The sequence below is a fragment of the Bubalus bubalis genome, chromosome 7 (assembly GCF_019923935.1).
Source record: "Bubalus bubalis isolate 160015118507 breed Murrah chromosome 7, NDDB_SH_1, whole genome shotgun sequence".
NCBI lineage: Eukaryota > Metazoa > Chordata > Mammalia > Artiodactyla > Bovidae > Bubalus > Bubalus bubalis.
Window position 1 is genome coordinate 80,568,007 of NC_059163.1, and position 24,374 is coordinate 80,592,380.

Consider the following 24,374-nt stretch of genomic DNA (forward strand, 5'->3'; position numbering starts at 1 on the left):
AAACTTATCAACTGCTTTTCCTTTTTATAAGAGACTGGGTAGAATTTTGTCCAAAATGAACACTAATCCACAGACTACAGTTTGAAAACCAATGATCTAATTTCCTCTCCTAACCTTCAGCTGAAGAAATTAAAACTTGGGGTCACTTAGCCAAGTTCTCTGTATTAATTACAGTTAGGGGAGAGAGAGAAAGAGAGAGAGGGAAATTTATTTTAAGGAATTGGCTAATGTGATTGCAGGGAATGGCAAGTCCAAACTCTGAAGGCCAGGCCATCAGATGTGAGTCAAAACGTTGAGGCAGAATTCCTCCTTCTTCAGGAAACTTCAGCCTTTGTTCTTAAGACCTTTAGCTGATTAGATGACGTCCACCTATGCTATAAAGAGTTCTATTTTACTTTTTATTTTGATTGTGGAAAAATATACATAACATAAAACTTACCATTTTAACCATTTTTATGTGTCCAGTTCAGTGCTGTTAGGAACATTCACATTGTTCTATACCCATTACTACTACCCATCTCCAGAACTTCATCCTCCCAGACAATCTGATTTACTAAAAGTCAACTGGTTATAAAAGTCAATCATATCTTTAAAAAAATACCTTTGCAGTGACATCTAGACTTGTGTTTGACCGAACAACTGGCCACCATACTCTAGTAAAGTTGATACAAGAAAGTACTCATATCAGTCACAGACTTGATTAGTTTTGGGTGACCAAGTCTCCTGACTTCGTTTAGTATGTATTTTATCCTTCTCCACCTAACCCCACTCCATTTATGCTAATGCTACTTCTTTTATATAACATTAAAAGTCATTTACAGAATTAAACAAGATGGCTTATATTTTTTAAACCTGATAATACCAAGTACATAATAAGATTATAAAAACTAAGACTTTATTCTTAGATCGGTAATGATTTATAAGTTATAGTTATAGTGCCATAGTGTAATACATTCCCATATTCAAAAGAAAAGTAACAATTTAAGGCAGTGAACTAATTTATCAAAATGACAGGTGATGCAAAAATTAAAATATTTTATGATAAATTTATTTTATTTTTATAGTAAAGCTATTTTAAAAGCATTATGCAAAATTATATGGACATAGTTATCTCAAAAAAATAAATTATATATAAAAATATGTCTGAAAGATATAAAGCACTATTCTAAAATAATAATGGTTATATCTGATAATAACATTATAGATATATTTTTCCTTTTAATACTTTTCTTACAGTTTTTAGTCTTTTTAACAATGTTCATGATTTCACTTTTTGTAATCATAAAAATCAACTATACTTTTAAACCCAAAGAATAAAAATAAGTCTAACATTATGTTTGTGTCAGTATGTTATGCCAACATGCTCTTAAATTTTTTTCTAAATAACATAGATGTGTCCATTCAAATAAGTTGACATTTTCATTTTGGTTTCATCTTGGTTGAATGGTTTGATGAAAGTCCAAATCACATGCCAGTGAGCAAACTCACTGACCCACATGACCCTGTTCTGAAAAAAATTTTTTAACTATATAATTGTGTTTCACAAACATTGAGGAGCAATAACTTTGGGAAGGAGGGAGTTTGGGAAGTTGATCATTTCTTGACCAACATTTGTGTAAAATGCATGTGCCAGAAATTCTAATGAAAAAAAGGAATCTGACGTCAAACATTTCAGCCAATTATACTTTGTACTCTAGAAACACTTCCACGGGGAGGAGACCATCAATTTGAGTGGATGTGTATTTTCTGTTTTCACAATGCAATGTAGGCAGATTATAAAGTAATAAATGTGTATGCAACTGTGTGAGTTTTTAATGTTTAAATGTGAATAATAAGGATCAAGCTTGTTGTCAAGTTAATGGAACTTAGAAGTCAGACAGAAAATAATGCATTTTATTTCACTTCCCATGAGTCAGTTTTTAAAAGAATTAAAAGCTCAAACAACTAAAAAGTTTACAGGAAAGAAAATGGAATCAACAGTGTCAAATTCTGTCCTGAGTTCATCTCATATTAAAGAGCAAACAGATGCCTGGCCGTGTTAATAGAACTATGGATCACAGTAATGAGTAGCCTCTATGAAGATTAAATGGGTTGTTTTTTGTTTTCTTTTTAGTATTATTTATTTTAAATTTTATCACAAAAATTTTAAAAAGAAAGAAGAGTACATAAGAGTAGAAAGGAAGAGTACAATATAGTAACAGTTGGGAATATTTGCTTTGCAAGTTTCAAAAATTCAACCCAAGTTAGCTTAAGGAAAAGGAGAACTTATTGCTTCATATATCTGAAAAATCAAGGGAAGTGCTGGCTTCAGCTGTGGCTGGATCTGGGAACATATATGATGTCATGAAAACCTGGTCTCTCTTAATCTCCTGAACCTGCTTTCCTCCATTTTATTTTATTTTTGCTGGAGTATAGTTGCTTTACAATGTTGTATTAGTTTCTGCTGTACAGCAAAGTGAATCAGATACATGAATACATAGAACCCTTCTTCCTTGGATTTCCTTCCCATAGGTCATAACAGAGCATTGAATAGAGTCTCTTCCTTTTAAATTCTGTTACTCGTTCTCATTTGAAAACAACAGAAAACAATTATGACTAGTATAAGCAGAAATTTTTATTAAAGGATTTTAGCTAGCTCACAGCATCATCAGAAAGACTTGAGAAACTTTTAGCCAGAAACACATCCCAAGAGAGGAATAACAGCAAATTCTTCATAGAGCACTTGTCCACATATGGTCGACTGGGAAACAAAAAGAAAGATGATAAATCATCTTTTAAATAGCAAAATACCAAATCTCCCTCACTAGCAGTTACCTAGAATCTTATTAAATATCACCAATGACAGGTATCACTCTCTGTAGAATCTACAGTATGTAGGTAAGATAATGGATTCTGGAACCAGATTGTCCTGGTTCAAATCCCAGCTATTCTACTCAAACAACCATCTGACTTTGACCAAATTACTTAACATCCTGTGCCTCAGTCCTTTATTTGTAAAATGGAGGTAATACAGCCAATGGACAGCCATGTGGGCTTCCCATGTAGTCCTAGTGGAAAAAATAATCTGCCTACCAAAGCAGGAGACATAAGAGACCTGGGTTCGATCCCTGGGTTGGGAAGATCCTGTGGAGGAGGAAATGGCAACCAACTGCAGTGTTCTTGCCTGGAGAATTCCATGGACAGAGGAGCCTAGGGGGCTACAGTCCATAGGGTTGCAAAGAGTCGGACTCAACTGAAGCGACTTACCATGCATGCACACAAGGAGAGCTGTGTCCACATTTCCAAGTAGCTTCTACGGTTTAAGGCTGGTCACAGATTTGCTGTCCACAGACAAAGGTGTTTTGTTTACCCAGTTGACTTACTCTCCTCACTCATGTCATGTGATTCCAAGGAGGAGCCTCCCCAAGCCTCTTACACAAATCTGTTAGTCACAATACAGTTGCAACTGAAAGACAATTTAGTACCAATGCACTTTTATTGTCAGTTTCCATATTTGACTTAGCAATTTTTAGTTTTTACTAAACTGTTCTCATCATGTTAAATATTGAACCTGTGGCAGCAAAGCTGATTACATTCATATGTACTATGAGAAGTACATTGTTGTCCCCTACCATAAAATCATTGTCAAGCACCTTGAGTGGGGAACTGTCCTAGGCAGTTGCTATGCATCAGTGAACAAACAGAAAAATATTCCTTCTCTCCTAGGGCATATATTTCAACAAGGAAGTAAGAATGATATGAAAAGATTTCAGAAAGTTCTTTAAAATATCATGAATCGATGCTGTGAACTGAGATAGCAGAATCCAACAAAACTAGGACATGGAATCCAATATATTCAATAATTCACGTCTGACTCATTCTGAGTTACTGCCAGTACTAAGGAGCTACTGAGATTGCTCACAAATAAATAAAAGAGTCAATCTTTCCAGTTCATCTAATAACCATTCATTGCTCATTGAAATTCTGCAAAGAAAAAAATCACTGTGGATGCCTACTAATTAAGTAACTAATTAATAAAACTCTCCCTGCCTCACAAATTCTGATTAAAGTCAAGCCCACATCAAACTCATATTAGTAAGTTCTGCTTATGTTACTCATCTTGATTTTGATGGCTTGTCTAAGGCTAAGCAGTTAAAGTAACAGCAGTTCCTAAATGATAGAAGTTGTCATTAGACAAATTGGTTAAAATAGGTTCACATTTTTAGGCGTGTATTAAGTTATACACAATTGTGATCAGAAGCATCACTCAAAAGCAAAGAAAGTTTCTTTTCATATGAAAAGAAATACTTTGTTTAATGTGTGTAGGGATAAAATAGTCTTCTAAAAAGATGGTTAAACTGGTTAACTAAAAGATTCTTGATTCCTGAATACCTTGATTAGATAAGTTTGGCTATCCATATTTGATTAGCAGTGGCTGGAGAGAGATAAATTGTTCTGTATGATAAATAAAGACCAATGTTTATTTGTAGGGGTCTGAAAGACAGGACATGAGAATCAAAGAAGAGAGGTAGAAGACGGGCAACTAGGATGAACAAATCTCTGGTAATGGGATAGCTAGCTTGTGGGGACTTGATTATTTTTTAAAGCCTCTTCTTTTTATTGTGTCTTTAATAGACACAACATATATGAAATATAAATGTAAAATTCAATGAATTATCACAAAATAAATTCCCATATAGCCACCACCTGAACCAAGAAGTAAAATATTATGAAACTAAGAGTTGATTTTTTGAAAAGATAGACAAAATTGACAAACTTGTAGCTAGACTAAAAAAAAAAGACTCAAATAACAAAAATCAGAAAGAAAAAAAGAGTAATTACAAAAATAAAGAGGATTATAGGTATCTACTATGAACAATTATGTGCCAACAAATTGGATAACTTAAAATAAATGGATAATTTATTAGAATCAGAAAGAAATTTAAAAAAAAATTTGAACTGACCTATAACCAGTAAGATTTAACCAGTAATCAAAATTCTCCAAAAAACAAAGATCCAGGACCAAAAGGCCTCAACTGTAGAATTCTACCAAACATTTAAAGAAGAATTAATACTAATCTTTCTTAAACTCTTCCAAAGAATTTAAAATGAGAGCACACTTACAAACTCATTCTATGAGGCCAGCATTACCCTGATACCAAAGCCAAAGATATTACAAGATAAGAAAATTATAAACCAATATCCCTGATGCACATAGATGCAAAAATTCTAAACAAAAAAATACTCAGTAAACCAAATTCACCTTAAAAGGCTTATACACCACAATTAAGTGGGTGTTATTCTTAGGATGCAAATATGGCTCAACCTACAAACAATAATCAATGTACTACATTATATTAACATAACAAAGGATAAAAATCCCATGATCATTTCAACTGATGCAAAAATAGCATTTGACAAAATTAACATGGTTTCATGATAAAAAAACATTCAACAACTGAGAGTAAAAGATTACCTTAAATAATGATAGTCATATATGATAAGCCCACAACTAACATCATATTCAGTGGTGAAAAACTGAGAGCTTTTGCTCTAAGATCAGGAACTAGGCAAGATGCCTACTATCACCACTTTTACTCAACACAGTGTTGGAAGCCAAAGTAGTTAAGCAAGAAAAAGGTATTAAAGGCAAATAAATTAGCAAGGAAAAAGTAAAACTACTTCCATTAAGAGATGACACAATCTTGTTTGTAGAAAAGCCCAAAGACACTGCTGCTGCTGCTAAGTCACTTCAGTCGTATCCGACTCTGTGCAACCCCATAGACGGCAGCCCACCAGGCTCTCCGTCCCTGGGATTCTCCAGGCAAGAACCCTGGAGTGGGTTGCCATTTCCTTCTCCAGTGCATGAAAGTGAAAAGTGAAAGTGAAGTCACTCAGTCGTGTCTGACTCCTAGCGACCCCATGGACTGCAGCCTACCAGGCCCCTCCGTCCATGGGATTTTCCAGGCAAGAGTACTGGAGTGGGTTGCCATTGCCTTCTCCACCCAAAGACACTACACACACACAAAGCTGTTGAACTAATAAACAACTGCAACAAAGCTTTAGGATAAAACATCAACACAAAAATTACTTGAATTTCTATACAATCTGAAAAGTAAATTAATAAGACAATCTTATTTTTAATAGCATTAAAAAAAGCTATTTAAGAATTAAATTTAACAAGGTGAAAGTCTTATATACTGAAAACTACAATATATTGCCGAAAGAAATTAAAGAAGCCCACAAATCAATGGAAAGACAGTCTATGTTCATGGATCAGAAGACCTAATATTGTTAAAAATGTTCATAGTATTCAAACTGATTTACAGACTTAATACAATCCCTGCCAAAATGCTAATGATGTTTTTTGCAGAAATATGATGAAAAATCTAAAATTCATATAGAATCTCAAAGAACCCTAAATAACTAAAGTAATCCCCAAAAGGGAGAAGGCAATGGCACCCCACTCCAGTACTGTTGCCTGGAAAATCCCATGGATGGAGGAGCCTGGTAGGCTGCAGTCCATGGGGTCACTAAGAGTCAGACACAACTGAGCGACTTCACTTTCACTTTCCACTTTCATGCATTGGAGAAGGAAATGGCAACCCACTCCAGTGTTCTTGCCTGGAGAATCCCATGGACGGAGAAGCCTGGTAGGCTGCAGTCCGTGGGTTCGCACAGAGTCGGACATGACTGAAGCGACGCAGCAACAACAACAATCCCCCAAAGGGACAAAGTTAGAGCCTTGCATTGTTTGACTTCAAACATATTACAAAGTTTCAATAATCAAAACTGTGTGGTACTGGCACAAAAACAGACACATAGACCAATGGAACAGAATAGAGAGCTCAGGTATGGTATATTTAAAAGTTGTTAAATCCTAAGAGGTCTCATCATGAGGGAAAAGATACATTTTTTCCTTCTTTTAATCTGTTTAAGATGCTGGATGTTAACTAAATTTATTCTGGTTAATCACTCCATAATATATGTAAGTCAAGTAATTATACTGTACATCTTTAACTTATACACTGTTATGTGTCAATTATATCTCAATAAAACTGGAATAAAAAGTAATAGAGAGCTCAGAAATAAATTTCACATATATACTCAAATGACATTTAACAAGGGTGCCAAAACTACAATGTGAGGGAAGGATAGTCTCTTCAACAAATGTGTTGGCAAACTAGATATCCATATGCAAAAGAATGAAACTGGATCTTTACTGTATATTGGGTACAAAAATCCATTCAAAATGGAATAAAAACTTGAAACTATAAAAACCCTAGGAGAAAACACAGGAGAAAAACCTGATGGTATTGGTCTTTGCAATGATTTCTTAGCTGTGACATGAAGACACAGGCAACAAAAGTAACAGAGACAAATGGAACTACATCAAACTAAAAAGCTTCTGCATGGAAAAGGAAAGTATCAACACAGTGAAAAGGCAACGTACAGAATGGCAAAAAATATTTGAAAACAATTTATCTGATAAGGGATATCTCAACAACAACAAAACCACATAACCTGATTTTGAAATGTGCAAAGGACTTGAATAGACATTTCTCTGAAGAAGATATATAGGTGGGCCAACAAGCATATGAAAAGATGCTCAACATCACTTATCAGCAGGGAAATGCAAATGAAAACCACAATGATATCAGCTCATATCCATTAGGATGACCACCATCAAGAAAATCAGAAAGCAACAAGTACTGATTAAGTTGAGGAAAATAATAGAACCCACATGCACTGTTTTGAGAAAAAAATTATCTGGTCACTATAGTCTTGAGTATACTTATCTTCCATTGTGGCAGATGATGCCAGACTGTTGCCCAAAGCGACCGTACCAGTTTACAGTCCCATCTGTTTGGGGACTCTGTAATCATCCTATTGGTCTATTGTCAATTCTTGCACCAAAAAAAAAAAAAAAAAAAAAAAATTCAATTTTGTCACTTAACAGTAAATCTTTCTATCCAACAAAGCAAATCCTTTCACCTCATTTTTGTTCAATAGTATATACTCTGTGTCTTAGTGTTTCCATTTGCATCTTAGATTCACCTTTTACCAAATAAGCTCTGGGAAACAATAATATGACCAATAACAGCAATCCCAACTATGTTTAATTTCATGAATATATAACAATACTCACTGGTTATCTATGGAGGGTATTAGGGCACCAACAGATAATTTTGAAACCTATTAAATAAAGGGAAAAAACCAAGCATTTAACAACACTTTTCTAAGTGAACTGTATCTCAAAGTAACCCAAGAGTTCATGAAAGTTTTTTATAGAAGCATTGCAGCTAATAAAGGAAGAAGTGTCAAAGAATTACAATATCACCATTTTGTAACCCCTAAAAAATAAATGTTCAATGACATTTAATATCACAAAAAGGACACATCTGGGTGTGGTGCATCTTCGAACACCACCACCTATGAAGTGTTCTCATGAAAGGAAACCAGAATCTGATCAAGACTATGTCAGTTTCTGGGAAACACTGGAGAACTGTTAAAAGGCACCACAGAGATTCAACTAACAAATTCCAGGTTGCTAACATTCTAGTGTACCAGTTTCTTCAACAAATAAGTTGTGGGGCTGGAAGGGCAGGAGCAAAATAGACAGGGGAATTTATATATTAAAAGATACTTCAGACATTGTTTTGGGTAAAAGTTCTTCACAGGTGTTTCTGAAAGTCTTGTGAGCAGAGATATTAACTGGTTTTTGTTGTTGTTGTTGTTCTACACTATATTTCAAGGATGTTTTTATAGTGTACAGATTTGGAAGACTGAAATAGTGTCTCCTTCCAGAGCAGAGAGCAGGGTATGGTTTGTGTCCACTACAATAATGACAATGTCTCCCTCCATGTTTGTGGCTGGCAGGTTAGCTTACAGCTTATTACAAAATTTTCACATTTCCTAAACTTGAAGTTCTTCATCTGTATACTACGTACAGTGTGTACACTGTCTATGTATGATGTCTGTCTGGCCACTCCAGAGAGGTAAAGAGAAACGGAGGGAGAGAGAGAAGTATCTAATATACAAATCTGTTTGTTTGAAACAGTATGCAATTCCTTTCTCCTCTGGTAGTCTACTATAGCCATTGAATGATGTGGTTTTGTATAGGGAGGAAAGAAATATAAATTGGCGAAAGGATTAAATATCACATCTGGGTCATTATGGTGCAGAGTGTTTATTAAAAAATATTTACGACCTAAAAGCTGAGAGTTATGTTTTAGTCAGCAGACATATTGAGGACTCAAGCCCAAGAGTCAGCATTGCAAATAACCCTGGGAAAACTGCTCTGAGGAGGTGAGGGGGGAACTAGAATATATAGGAGTTTTGCAACAAAGAGCAGGAGGTAGAAACAAAAGATTACTGTTAATAAAAGAAAACTAGATGTCTCAAGTGAAGGAATTTAGCGGCTTTTCTATGTGTGGGAAGATGCAAGAGTCTGGGCTGAGTGAAGTCATTCCTTTGATATGCACCTCAGCTTTCTGGGCCAATATCCTGTGTTTTCTCATCCTGAGTTTCCTCTGGGCTCACCATGGGGAGTGGCTGCAGTCTGATGATTGCTGGATGGCAGGTATTCTTTGTTTCCTTCCTGAGTGCCCTCAGGGCTCACCAGCTCACTGTTGGCAGTCATTGCAATCGCTGATGACTGTGACATCCTTTGTTTACTGATATGGCAGGCAATATTTTATTTCTCAAGAGCATGAGAACAGGAGCCCAGGAAATGGAAGAGTTCCTGAGAATTCACAGAAATGTTGGCTAGAGCTTTGGATATCCTCACTACATGAACCTCTGGATGGCATTTGGGTTCAAATATAAAGAACCATGCAAGTGACATGCTATTCAGTTCCTCGCCTGTTCTTTACCCATGCATTAAAAAACTTCTTTTGTTTGTGGTCATTTTAAACTGTGCTGCAAACACAATTATAAGAGCAAGTCAAAGTTAGAGATAACAGAGCAAACTGAGAGGCTTCTGCTTAGATAGATGAAAAGGTAAGGAGGATGCTTCTAAGTCTGGTTTCTGTTTCTGTCTGTTTTTCTTTAAATTTATTTATTTTTAACTAGACTGAACTGAACTGAACTGAATCGCTTTACAATATTGTGTCCATGTTGATAAGCCAACTTATTTAGCATTCAATAACAGTTTATCCTTTATAGTTTGGAAAACACTTTAAAAAACACTTTACTAAAGCACTTTAGAAAACACTTTACGAAAATTTCTGTGTGGAAAAACAACTTCATTCTTGCTATTCTTATGTATTCTAGTCCCAAGTCCCTTTTCCTTATTGAAACCTCTGCATTTTTAATTTTTTTAAAATATCTTCGGTCTTCCTAGAAACTTAACTCATATTACAGAACAGACTACAAACTACAGCAGTGCAGACTGTATTGGAGGTAGACAACTAGCAGACTGCTTTAGAAATTGTCTGGATCTGGACAGAAGACATCCATAATAGACTTAAAAATGTTTCAACACTTTTACCAGAATAGTTAGGCTATCAGAAATAATATGTGGTCTGACCAGAGAAATAAAAATTTGGCAGACACTTACTTGGAAAAAAAAAGCCTTCATGAAACTGAATAAGCCACACATCAGAACAAAATTTAGAAGACGCCAATACAAATATATTCTTTCTTCTCTAAAGACAAAATAATTCTTTATTAAATGTATCTGTATAATGAAATTGTTCTGCCAACATGATCTCTACCACTGGAGATTTAACTTCATGTTTACCCACTGTGTTCCAGGAAATGCATGCTTTTTAAGATGTTGATAGGATTCTCATAAAAGTATTTTCTATGCTGATCAATTTTGGTAGCTGTACATCCACCTCCTAGAAATTCACAATGTACATATTAAAGTCTCTAGGAATCCCTACAGTAAAGAAATGGGCTTAACTCAGCATTTAGCAAAGTTATTTTGGCCACTGAATTATCGAACACTTCTAATATCTTACTGAATTGCTCAGCAGAATGTTTGGAGAGAAACTGTAATTCAATATCCGGAAGCAATTCATTTCCAAGCCCATTTTGGGTGAAGAAGATAAGAGACCCAGAATTATTTTTCTAGGAGTTTTGGATCTGATTAGTTGAGAATGTGCTCACTAGCCCCTCTCTGATGGCATTCTGTCTTCCATGGCTTTTTTTTTTTTAATCAGCGTTTTTTAATTGAAATATAATGGATTTACAATGTTGTGTTAATTTCTGCCATACAGCAAAGTGAGTCAGTGAAATATATATTCTTTTTAAAATACTTTTCCCATTATGGTTAATAATAGTATACTGATATTGTGCTATACAGTACAGCCTTGTCCTTTAGCCATTGTATATATAAAAGCTTACAGATTCTGTTTCTGTTTCATAGTCATTTGTCAAATGTTAGATTCTACATGTAAGTGATATCATGTGGTATTTGTCTTTTCTCTGTCTGACTTATTTCACTTAGTATGATAATCTGTATTTGCATCCACATTGCTGCAAATGGAATGATTTCATTCTTTTTTATGGTTGAGTATCTCATTGCATTGTTGTGTTCAGTAAATCAAATGGGGAACGGATCCTGGCATATGGATATCAGAAGTCACAGGTGCTGATTCTGCCACCAGTAATTGTGAATCCTTGAGGAATTTAAAACCTCTGAACTTCTGTTACTTTATCAATAGAACAGAATTAATCCCTGATTTTTTACTCAGTATCAACAAATATTAAAAGCCAGTTCTCAGGAAATTTACATTTTAGAAAGGAGGAGGGGCCAGAGGAGGGAGAAAGAGAGAGGGGGGGATAAATAGATTTTATAAATATAAAAATAAATAATAAAATATCAGCTAGTGATAAGTTCTGTAAGAAGAGTTAATATGGGATGGTGTGATAATACCTGGATGACTACTTTTGATTGAACGGTTAGGGAAAGACCCTCGGAGGAGATGATATTTAAACTGAAATCTGAATGACAGGCAGGCAGATATTTGAGATGAGACTCTCAGGAGAAAGAGCAGTGAATGGTCTTGGAGAATGAGGCAGAAACCAGATCAGGGATGGCTTTGCAAGTCATGCTATTTGGATTTTATTTCAAGTACAATAAAAAGCCACTGGAATGTTCCGAAGACAGAAGTGACAGGATGCATCCAACTTATATCATAGCATGTTTATAAAGATTAGATGAAGTATTGTATATGAATCAGTCAGGGTTCCAGGAGAACATATTGAGACCAGGTAAGCTGAGGAGAATTTTTAAAAAGAGACCATTTGCCATGAGTAAGTTTTAGGGAACAACCCAGAAATATTTCTAGTTCAGGACCTGTGTGCTATTAACAAGGGAGCCCAAAGTCTACGAGGACTGGCTAACCAAACCCAGAGAAGGTAGTTACATGGAGAATGTCAACTGAAAAGAACTTCAAGAAATGGACTTAGACAACCTGCAAGATCAAAAAGGAAGGAAGCCACCATCTCATGCTACTCTGCATCTTACTGGCTCAACCCATTCAGGAGTCAGAAGTAAAGAAGTCCATTGATGAAGATCCACACAGAGAACGATGCATGAAGATGGAGAAGCAGCAGGAAGTACCTAGCACTCTCCACTCCTCTTGCCTCTCAGCATTCACTCCTGGCCTTTGCCCAGGTGAAAAACTTGTGTCCCCAATCCGTTACCATCCCTTCGAGGTCAATTCAGTCCTGTCACCACTTGCAACCAAAAATGGTAACCACAAACAGTGTTCTTCATAAACTGAGTGGGAGGAAACATGCAGAAAAGAAACAATTATTATATGGCAAAGATGTTGCAATCTCTGCTTCTGTAAATGGTCACTAGATCTAAATTGTTAACACAGTGACTTTCTTCCAATCCTTAGTCCATGTTTTCCCTGTCTTCTTAAAGCACATTGGTTGGATGGATTCTTAACCTAATGACTTGAGTCAAATCTTTAGTCCTACAGGACCTGGGTCCTTTAGAGATCCTGTCTTTATCATATTGCCAGTTTTCTATTGCCAAGGGCCATGGTGTAATAGGGTCCTAAGTAGCTAAGAGTCCACTTGGGTTCCAGAAATAGTTCTCATCACCCTGAACTGAATAGCAATTACTCAATCTCCCCTTGATAATCAGGATCATCACCCCAGAGAGTACAATAACCTCTTCTCTATCTATTGCTTTAGTAGTCTAAAATGGCCAGAGGGAAGACTCATTTTAATTCAATGGAATTATTATTGAATTCCTTCATGGATGCATCCCTCCCTCTCCAGTACTATAAATCCACTCAGACCAAGGGTGAACAGACAGGAAGAAAAAATTCCCCAAATTATACATTTGGTGTAATAGTTAGAAAGTCCATTCTCAACTCCAACTCCCAGATACATGGAAGATAGTACCTTATATTGGACCTGGATTAAGGTGTTTACTGAACCTTGTACACAGAATCCTTACTTCTTAGGACTTTACTCATGATGGTGCCAAAAATGAGCCTTCAGATGCCATCCCACAATTCCAGGAGACTAACATGAACACCATGCATGGTACCATATTGAGAGCAAGCCAATGGCCTTTGGTACAGGTGAACTGGACACATAGAGATGCTGTCGACAAATCAGCCTTGATATGAGTGTACCCCTGTTTGTGAGCCTACACATAGTCTCCATTCTTGTCATCATATCTACTTAATATATCTCCATTGACCAATCATATTAAAGGGAAATAGGCTGACTGACACCCTGAGGAGTTATCATCTTATTCTCTTAATTTTCAAAAGCACTCATCTACCCGTATGATACCCTCTAGTGGACCTTTACATGGAACACAAATATCCCCCCACCTCTGCTATGCTGAAAGGCCTATCCACATACCTCTCCCCAGACCTTGTCACCAACATTCCTATGTTCTACTTCCCAAAGCCTTAACTGCTGGCCTACCTAGTTTATATAAATTCATACTGCAGGCTAGCTCTCCTTCCATATTAACTGGACAATCAGATGACTGCTTAAAGTTCTGCCCGTTGAAAATACTGTCTTTCATTGCTGTCTTTCAGTGCCACTCCTCAGTGAGGCTATACATGGTGACTATCCATTTCTGTGTGATGCTCACATACTATGCATTCACAAACCACCCTCTTTTATCCACTTTCAGCTGGCCATAGAGAGCTCCCCATGAGACTGTAGGTGTCATTTGAGGGAATGGCAGGAAAGCAGTAGGAGCAGTGACCATGGGAGTCTAAGCTACTCATTCACACCATTTATTTATGCTTTCTGACTCTCCTTGGCCCTGTCTCACATACACCATTTTCATTTTATATTGGAATGGTACATACATGTCTACATTATTGTGCAATGGATTAGGTGCAATGTTCTCTAAACAGGCAGTTCACAAAGAGCAGTTTGGGTCACATTTTCACTTACATTCAAGGATCAGGTGTTCAGTCTTTACCATGCCCAGTAGCAAGTTAAAAGATATTTTTCAAGTGGAGAATAGTTGTCAGAAGAGGTCAAGTTTTCCAACCACATAAGGGTCTGGTATGGTTTTTTCCAGTGGTCATGTATGGATGTGAGAGTTGGACTGTGAAGAAAGCTGAACGCCAAAGAATTGATGCTTTTGAACTGTGGTGTTGGAGAAGACTCTTGAGAGTCCCTTGGACTGCAAAGAGATCCAACCAGTGCATTCTGAAGGAGATCAGCCCTGGGATTTCTTTGGAAAGAATGATGCTAAAGCTGAAACTCCAGTGCTTTGGCCACCTCATGCGATGAGTTGACTCATTGGAAAAGACTCTGATGCTGGGAGGGATTGGGGGCAGGAGGAGAAGGGGACAACAGAGGATGAGATGGCTGGATGGCATCACTGACTCGATGGACGTGAGTCTGAGTGAATTCCGGGAGTTGGTGATGGACAGGGAGGCCTGGCGTGCTGCGATTCATGGGGTTGCAAAGAGTCGGACACAACTGAGCGACTGAACTGAACTGCGGGGTCTGCACTGTGAGCCTAAAGGAAGCCCTGTACACCTCTGCCTGAAACAAATGCTTAACGCCATCAGGTCTAACAGGTCACAAGTGTGACCAACACAGTCTTGCCAAATAGCCTTTTTTGTTTTTCTTACTCCAACCTCTGCTCAAAACTGGCAGCATTACACATTTTCCAATAAATGGTAAGACTAGCATCTCCACATGTGGTATATGTGGTCTCCCAGATCCAAAGAGGTTCAGAAAAAGGTGCCTGTTCCTTGGAGTGAACCATGTAAGGCACAAGGACTTACATCTCAGTTTAGAAGGGGTATTTCAATACATCCAAGATGACTGATACCTAAGAAACTCCACCTACGTGACAGGTCCTTGAAATCAGCAGTTTTTCACTCTCCCTCTGACACATATCTCTTTTAAGATGGCACATAGATGCTTCATAGTTTCTGTTCACTAGGTCCAATAAACATAATTTCATCAAATTAATGCACCAGCATCATGTGCTATAGAGTATCAAGAAGATTGAGTTCCCCTTGAACCACATTATAAGAGGACTGAAGTGGGCTGACAGAGATTAGCTAGCCTTTAGGCAAGTCAGTATTCTCCTATCCCTGTTTCTAGAAAGTAAAGTACACCTTACGAATTTAGCTGATAGTGATGCCAAAAAGCATTTACTAGGTCAACAGCTATGTACCAGGCAGGGGACTATGGTTATTTCTTGCTTGAGTGAAGATATACCATCCAGAATTGCAACTGCAACCACATTATCATCTTCTTATATCTGTGATGATCTACAGCCATTAATAAAGGGTAAAATATAAAACAAAATCTTAATGAATTTCCCCCACTGCTAAATGGACTTACAAGCAAAAGCATGCAATGCCCAACTGGAGTGGACAATGGCACCCCACTCCAGTACTCTTGCCTGGAAAATCCCATGGATGGAGAAGCCTGGTAGGCTGCAGTCCATGGGGTCGCTAAGAGTCAAACACGACTGATCGACTTCACTTTCACTTTTCATTTTCCTGCATTGGAGAAGGAAATGGCAACCAATTCCAGTGTTCTTGGCTGGAGAATCCCAGGGACAGGGGAGCCTGGTCGGCTGCCGTCTATGGGGTCGCACAGAGTTGGACACGACTAGAGCGACTTAGCAGCAGCAGCAGCAGCAAAAGCATGAAAAGGTCATTTCCTCAAATAAAAATAATACCTGGCCTCTTTTTCATGAATGCTGGGATCTCTTGCCCAGGTAGGTGTTAATATGCTGTGAGTTCAGGCCTAGAGTAGTAAGAAAGTAAATTGCCCTGTTAGTGGTTGGTGGAGATCTTGGACTTTGAGGTCAAAGGGAGGTCTGATCTTACTCCAGGAGACAGTTGGTTTCCTTGAGTTTAAAGGGATGGTTAAGTGGTGGTTTCCATAAGAAGTAGAATTCTGTATTTTATCCAGGGTAGCACCCTTGGGAATTGCCAGACCTCTGAATGGAGTGGCAGCATGGATCTGGAACTAAGCCACGCAGCACCCGCACATCATGCAGCGAGGATGTGGACAGCCAAGCCAGTGGAACTTCCCATCTGGGAATGAGAGTAAAAGCTCCGGCACAGAGCACATCCATGGTGACTAGAACGGACTCAAACCCGAGGCCAGGTCTTGTGTAATCCCAAGAGACAAGGAAAAAAGGTCCATGAAAAATTCTTAGATTTGGATATCACATTACTCTGGCAACCTGCAGCTGAGACAGACTGCACATATTCAGTAAGATTCTTACAGGTATTTTGTCTGAGTGTATAAAGCATGTTGACACCTTGATATAAAAATACACAGAAAGCAGACTCCTAACCATACTCTGACAATGTGTCTAAACCCATGGATGATAATGCAGAAGTGAGCTAATGACAATGGGACAGCCCTTTGTTTTCCTTCTCTTTGTCTGTCACTCTTGCTTTCATGCTGCTGCTTCTCAAGTCTTTTCATAATAGTCATAACAGTCATGTCAACATACCAATTTTAAATATAGTTTAAAGAAGTACTACTATTGGAACACTGTATTCAAAGGAGAGGTTGATCCCCTGCTGCTCACATCCCTTGGATCAAAAAAATCTTATTTTAAAAAGAACTAAAACTAAAATATTTTGTATAATATTTTCACAAGGAATATTTTTTAAATCACCCTCGCTAGAAAAACAATGTAGCTCACTCCATCAGGACAGAGTTAATTAAAGGCAGACTTCTCTACACACTTTGAGAAGTAATTTGCCCAAGGTCTGTGGCTTTCTGCATTATTCTAGCTCCAGCACAAAGAAAGCATTCTCTGCTTGCCTCTTGCCAGTTGCATAATGGCTAAAAAACTAGCAAGAGAATTTTCAGCCCAAAGTTGGAAGCTATGTTTTATTGGATTTTAAAAACACCCTTAAAAACACCCAAGAATTACATGTTTTTTACAAAGTCAATGGTTCCTCTCTAGTTGGCAGAACTAATGGCATCTTATTTAACTCAATAGATGTTATTCTTGCAATCTACCTGTCTGCTCACATTCTCCTCTTAGGGTTTGAAATGATGCAAATCCCTAAAGAATTTTTTTTCTTCTAGATCAATGAATACTTAAGCATACAAAAAACTGCAGAATCATCCCAAAAATAACTCTATAAAAAATATTTTTTAAAATCCTACTGCAAGATACTCATGGAAACCAAGAACATTTAAATTATGGCCATTATCGATTCAAGAGTCATGACATTCCACAAAGGAAAAAAGAAGAAAAATTGGCATCTAGGTCATTATATGGTACAAGCTGGGATGCTCAGGGGTTTAAAGGGAAAAGACTCAAAATGCCCCCTAGAAGCTTCTGTATACATATTTTTACAATTTATTCCCATTCGTTCTCACTTTTCTACTTGTGGCCCAATAATGATGTAATAGGATCTGGAAACATCATTCATCGAAATAACAGGTAAAGGTTTTTTCATCAACATCAACTCATACATGGTACAAGTTATGGCAGGAGGTCACTGCTTTTTGGGTCTATAAGCATCAAAATTTTGTTTTAATTTAACTAAAATACTATACTCTGGTGTCTCCCTAGATCATGAATGTTCAAAACACTTGGAAATAGTGTTCTCTAGGATGTTGTCCAGAGAAGTTAGAGGTCCAGTGCTGGATACCTCTAAGAGGTGTTTGTTTCTAATATGTACCTTTCCAGCTTTTGCAAAGAGTAGTCCATGTTTGCCTCCTGGGACACCACAGCCTTAGAGCTGTAATAAGCAAGTATAAGAAGGTGATTTCTCTCAGGATTCATAGTCAATGTTTTAAAGCTTCCTTTCCTTCCTTCAGCCAAAATTTGAGAAAATTTATATGCCCTTAAAAGTTGCAAATGAAAGAGTACCACTAAAAACAGCACAGTGGGAAGCACTGGTAGAGGAGCTTTCAAATCTACTATCAGTAAGGGAACTGAGTAAACAGATATAAAATATGACCCATGAGAGCCCTTCTATGATTGCTTTAATTAAGTAGTGTCCTAATGAACCTAAAATTAGTGAAATGTATTAGAATCAGCACCAGATGCCTCACTCTTAGCTTGCTGACCAAGAAATGAGATCCTCAAAGTTCACACTGGTGCTAACAATATAAAATGTATCTTCAATAGATGGATAAAGGACACTTCCTTCTTTTCAGAATTTATCTTCTCTGTAGTACTCTTGTTGGCAGGAACAGTGTGTTGCAGGTTTGGGGGCAGTTCCTTTGCAAAGAAAGAAGACTTCAGTGGTAATAGTCATTGTTGATTAGTTTTTAGGGGGGAGGGTTCTGCTTTCTCCCCATGAATAGCAATGTGAATTCAAGTTTGATGTAAGACCTACAGTAACCCCATGTTGGCAAATATTTTATGATTAAAATGAAAACACATAGATTTTACGTCTGAATTGATGATGGAATCCTCTGAGATTAAAAAACAATACAGAGCAAAGTTTCAGTTTCTAGTTTCAGGGTGACCATATCCTGCTTTGTTACTGACAATTGCCTGCAATTCATCATCTCCCCCAAAAGGACTGCATAGGCCCACAGTTACTGCACCAAGAAATGCTAACTTGTTTGTTCCCATTCTCCATTTCCAGCCACACCACCCTCATAATTTCTGATTCCTGTTGTTACATAAATTTAAAATGTAATCAAACTCATGTGTCTGTGTGGTAGGGGAAGGGACAGTAAATGAGTTGGGAGTACTTCTTCCTACCCATCTGTCATCAACCTTAAAAGACTTGATTGATTAGTTGAATTGTTTGTTTTACTAGAAAAGACTTACTAAAAGGAAGTCAAGTAATGTTATGGGTTGGGTAAGGCTGGTCAAGGCAATGTACTTGACCAGAACAGCATTCCTTTAAGAAAGAGCTCGCTACTTTCTTCAGGATCATGTCTGTGTTCTTCTAAGAACAGACATGTATGATCCATCCTAGTTGCACACTGGCAAGGCAAGTCTGAATTAAAGCAAAAGATGTCCACTTGTAGGTACCTCCCATCTAATATAACCAATTTAATCAAGTCAAGAGCAGAAGGATGTACAAGTGAAACCAAACCCAGTACTTGAACAACTTCACAGAACAGTATCAGAAGATCTAGTAAAATATATCAGATTAAAGACATCTTCTCTTCCCAAACTCACTACAATGATCATAAAAATACCAAAACTTGTAAATTCAGAGAGAGAACATAGAAGATGAAATAAGGCTGGACCAAAGATGCTGACCCATTAGAAGACGGGAAATAGAAGGAGTGGTAATAACTGAAATGGCTGATACAGGAGCGGCATCCGAAGGAGGAAGTATGACAGTCCTGCCAGGATAAGAAAGGCCCAGGGCACTGGTTATTGACGGTGGGATAAGGTGTGAGGTTGATGGCAGGAGACCAGTTGAAAGCCAGGTAATTTCCTCCACTTGGTTGATCAGGGCAACTATTCCTCCTTATCCCCACCACCTACACTGCAACATGTAGACCAAAGGTAAATTTCCTGGAGACATTCAATCAGAAAGGCTTCAGATTGGAAACACTGGCTTCAATGAGTATGCAGAGACTTGGGGCTGAAAGTGAGATTAAGTGAAGTCTGCTTAGGTTTTCATTGCCTTCTCCCATGGAAACTTCTCTCTAGTTTCAAATGCTGGGAGCCAGAAATGTATCTACCATGAAAGTGACTGAAGGACTCCTCTCTGGAGATATTAACTAGCCACAAAGAAAAGAGCTAGAGTTGTAGACATTAAGGAGTATCCCAGTTTTAAAAAAGCACTTCAACTCCCCAGTCAAGCTCTGATATGTTAAACAACAAGTCCTGCCCAAAGGCAAGAATGTCCAATCAGAAAGGGAGTAGAACATTGGTGAAGGGCTCAGATTCAAGTATCCCTTCCCCCTAATGGCCTTGGCTAATATTTAACCTCCCTGTGCCTCTGTTTCTTCATGTGTGAAATGAGGATAATAATGATTTCTTTGTCGTGGTTACTGTTGTTGAGATAGGTGTTAGTTAGCCACCCACACACTGGGTGATGTATTCATCAATAACACAAATGCATTGTCTCATGGATCTGGAGAATAGAAGTCCAAGGTCAAGTTTTTGGCAGAGTTATTGCCTCTGAGGCCTCTCTTCTTAAGATGTAGTCGACCACCTTCTCTCTGAGTCCTCACATGGTCTTGCCTCTATCTGTGTCCATGTTCTAATCAGCTCTGTTTATAAAGACTCCAGTCATATCAGATTAGGGCCTACTCAAACGCCCTCATTGAACTTAGCTACCTTTTTTAAAAACCTTGTCTTCAAATACAGTCACTTTCTATCATCCATATCACCATACAATTCATACTTTGGTATTGTTTTTTTTTAATTAATTTACTTTTTATTGAAGGATAATTGCTTTACAGAATTTTGTTGTTTTCTGTCAAACGTCAACATGAATCAGCCATAGGTATACAAATATCTCCTCCCTTTTGAACCTCCCTCCCATCTCCCACCCCATCCCACCCCTCTAGGTTGATACATAGGTTGATACAGAGCCCCCTGAGCCATACAGCAAATTCCTGTTGGCTATCTATTTTACATATGGTAATGTAAGTTTCCGTGTTACTCTTTCCATACATCTCACCCTCTCCTCTCCCCATGTGCGTAAGTCTATTCTCTATGTCTGTTTCTCCATTGTTGCCCTGTAAATAAATTCTTCAATATCATTTTTCTAAATTCCATATATATGCTTAAGAATACAACATTTATTTTTCTCTTTCTGACTTACTTCACTCTGTATAATAAGTTCTAGGTTCATGCACCTCATTAGAACTGACTCAAATGTGTTCCTCTTTATGGCTGAGTAAATATTTCATTGTGTGTATGTACCACGACATCTTTATCCACTCATTTGTCAGTGGACATCTAGGTTGCTTCCATCTTCTAGCTATTGTAAATTGTGCTGCAATGAACAATAGGATACATGTGTCTTTTTCAATTTTGGTTTCCTCAGGGTATATGCCTAGGAGTGGAATTGCTGGGTCATATGGTGGTTTTATTCCTAGTTTTTTAAGGAATCTCCATACCATCTTCCATAGTGGATGTATTAATTTATATTCCCACCAACAGTGCAAGAGTGTTCCCTTTTCTCCACACCCTCTCCAGCATTTATTGTTTCTAGACTTTTTGATGATGGTCATTCTGACTGGTGTGAGGTGATATCTCATTGTAGTTTTGATTTGCATTTCTCTAATAATGAGAGAGTCCCTTGGACTGCAAGGAGATCCAACCAGTCCATTCTGAAGGAGATCAGCCCTAGGATTTCTTTGGAAGGAATGATGCTAAAGCTGAAACTCCAGTACTTTGGCCACCTCATGCAAAGAGTTGACTCATTGGAAAAGACTCTGATGCTGGGAGGGATTGGGGGCAGGAGGAGAAGGGGACGACAGAGGATGAGATGGCTGGATGGCATCACTGACTCGATGGACGTGAGTCTGAGTGAACTCTGGGAGTTGGTGATAGACAGGAAGGCCTGGCGTGCTGCGATTCATGGGGTCGCAAAGAGTCAGACACGACTGAGCGACTGATCTGATCTGAATAATAATGAAATGTTGAGCATCTTTTCATGTGTTTGTTAGTCACCTGTATATCTTCTTTGGAGAAATGTCTCTTTAGGTCTTTTTCCCACTTTTTGATTGGGTTGTTTGTCTTTCTGATATTGGGTTGTATGAGCTGCTTGTATATTTTGGAACTTAATGCTTTGTCAGTTGTTCCATTTGCTATTATTTTCTCCCCTTCTGAGGGTTGTCTTTTCACCTTGCTTATAGTTTCCTTTGCTGTGCAAAAGATTCTAAGTTTAATCAGGTCCCACTTGTTTACTGTTGCTTTTATTTCTGTTACTCTAGGAGCTGGGTCATAGAAAATCTTGCTTTGATTTATGTCATCAAGTGTTCTGCCTATGTTTTCCTATAAGAGTTTTACAGTTTCTGGTCTTTCATGTAGGTCTTTAATCCATTTTGAGTTTATCTTTTTGTATGGTGTTAGGAAGTGTTCTAATTTCATTCTTTTATATGTAGCTGTCCAGTTTTCCCAGCACCATTTATTGAAGAGGCTCTTTTTGCCCCAATGCATATTTTTGCTTCCTTGTCAAAAATAAGGTCCCATAGGTGCATGAGTTTAATTCTGGGCTTTCTATCTTGTTCCACTGGCCTATATTTCTGTTTTTATGCCAGCACCATACTGTCTTCATGACTGTAGCTTTGTAGTACAATCTGAAGTCAGGAAGGTTGATTCCTCCAGCTCCATTCTTCTTTCTCAAGACTGCTTTGACTATTCTGGGTCTTTTGTATTTCCATATGAATTGTAAAAGTTTTTGTTCTCAGTTCAGTTTAGTTCAGTCACTCAGTTGTGTCTGACTCTTTGCAACCCCATGAATCGCAGCACGCCAGGCCTCCCTGTCCATCACCAATTCCTGGAGTTCACTCAAACTCATGTCCATTGAGTCGGTGATGCCATCCAGCCATCTCATCCTCTGTCGTCCCCTTCTCCTCCTGCCCCCAATCCCTCCCAGCATCAGAGTCTTTTCCAATGAGTCAATTCTTTGCATGAAGTGGCCAAAGTACTGGAGTTTCAGCTTTAGCATCATTCTTTCCAAAGAAATCCCAGGGCTGATCTCCTTCAGAATGGACTGGTTGGATCTCCTTGCAGTCCAAGGGACTCTCAAGAGTCTTCTCCAACACCACAGTTCAAAAGCATCAATTCTTCGGCACTCAGCCTTCTTCACAGTCCAACTCTCACATCCATACATGACCATAGGAAAAACCATAGCCTTGACTAGACGGACCTTTGTTGGCAAAGTAATGTCTCTGCTTTTGAATATGCTATCTAGGTTGGTCATAACTTTCCTTCCAAGGAGTAAGCGTCTTTTAATTTCATGGCTAGAGTCACCATCTGCAGTGATTTTGGAGCCCAGAAAAATAAAGTCTGACACTGTTTCCACTGTTTCCCCATCTATTTCCCATGAAGTGATGGGACTGGATGCCATGATCTTTGTTTTCTGAATGTTGAGCTTTAAGCCAACCTTTTCACTCTCCTCTTTCACTTTCATCAAGAGGCTTTTTAGTTTCTCTTCACTTTCTACCATAAGGGTGGCGTCATCTGCATATCTGAGGTTATTGATATTTCTCCTGGCAATCTCAATTCCAGCTTGTGCTTCTTCCAGCCCAGCGTTTCTCATGATGTACTCTGCATATAAGTTAAATAAGCAGGGTGAGAATATACAGCCTTGATGTACTCCTTTTCCAGTTTGGAACCAGTCTGTTGTTCCATGTCCAGTTCTAACTGTTGCTTCCTGACCTGCATACAAATTTCTCAAGAGGCAGATCAGGTGTTCTGGTATTCCCATCACTTTCAGAATTTTCCACAGTTTATTGTGATCCACACAGTCAAAGGCTTTGGCATAGTCAATAAAGCAGAAATAGATGTTTTTCTGGAACTCTCTTGCTTTTTCCATGATCCAGCAGATGTTGGCAATTTGATCTCTGGTTCCTCTGCCTTTTCTAAAACCTGCTTGAACATCTGGAAGTTCACAGTTCATGTATTGCTGAAGCCTGGCTTGGAGAATTTTGAGCATTACTTTACTAGCATGTGAGACACGTGCAATTATTTTTGTTCTAGTTTTGTGAAAAATGTCATTGGTAATTTGATAGGGGTCACACGGTGAATGTGTAGATTGCATTTTGTACTATAGCCATTTTCACAATATTGAGTCTTCCCACCCAGGAACATGGAATATCTTTCCATCTGTTTAAGTCTTCTTTGATTGTTTTCATTAGTGTCTTATAGTTTTCTGTGTACCATTCTTTTGTCTCCTTAGGTAAGTTTATTCCTAGACATTTAATTTTTTTATTGTTGTTGCAATGGTAAAGGGGATTGATTCCTTAAATTCTCTTTCTGATTATTCATTGTTAGTATATATAAATGCAAG

The 24,374-nt window shown here is 37.9% G+C and overlaps 1 long non-coding RNA gene across 8 annotated transcripts in view; it reads right to left on the reverse strand.

Annotated features, from left to right (window-relative positions):
- Positions 1-2,598: 2,598 nt before the first annotated feature.
- The window catches only part of LOC102402718, a 56,267-nt gene continuing 34,491 nt past the window's right edge, over positions 2,599-24,374 (reverse strand). For 3 of the 8 annotated variants that reach the window (XR_006552353.1, XR_006552355.1, XR_006552357.1), the window contains 3 exons: positions 8,129-8,175; positions 3,247-3,445; positions 2,599-2,740 (listed from right to left, as the gene is read on the reverse strand). This is a non-coding gene — a long non-coding RNA (uncharacterized LOC102402718). Of the gene's footprint in view, positions 2,741-3,246; positions 3,446-7,826; positions 7,887-8,128; positions 8,176-24,374 lie in introns of all 8 variants that reach the window. The other 5 variants (XR_006552354.1, XR_326164.3, XR_006552356.1 and 2 more) reach the window with 2 other exon arrangements.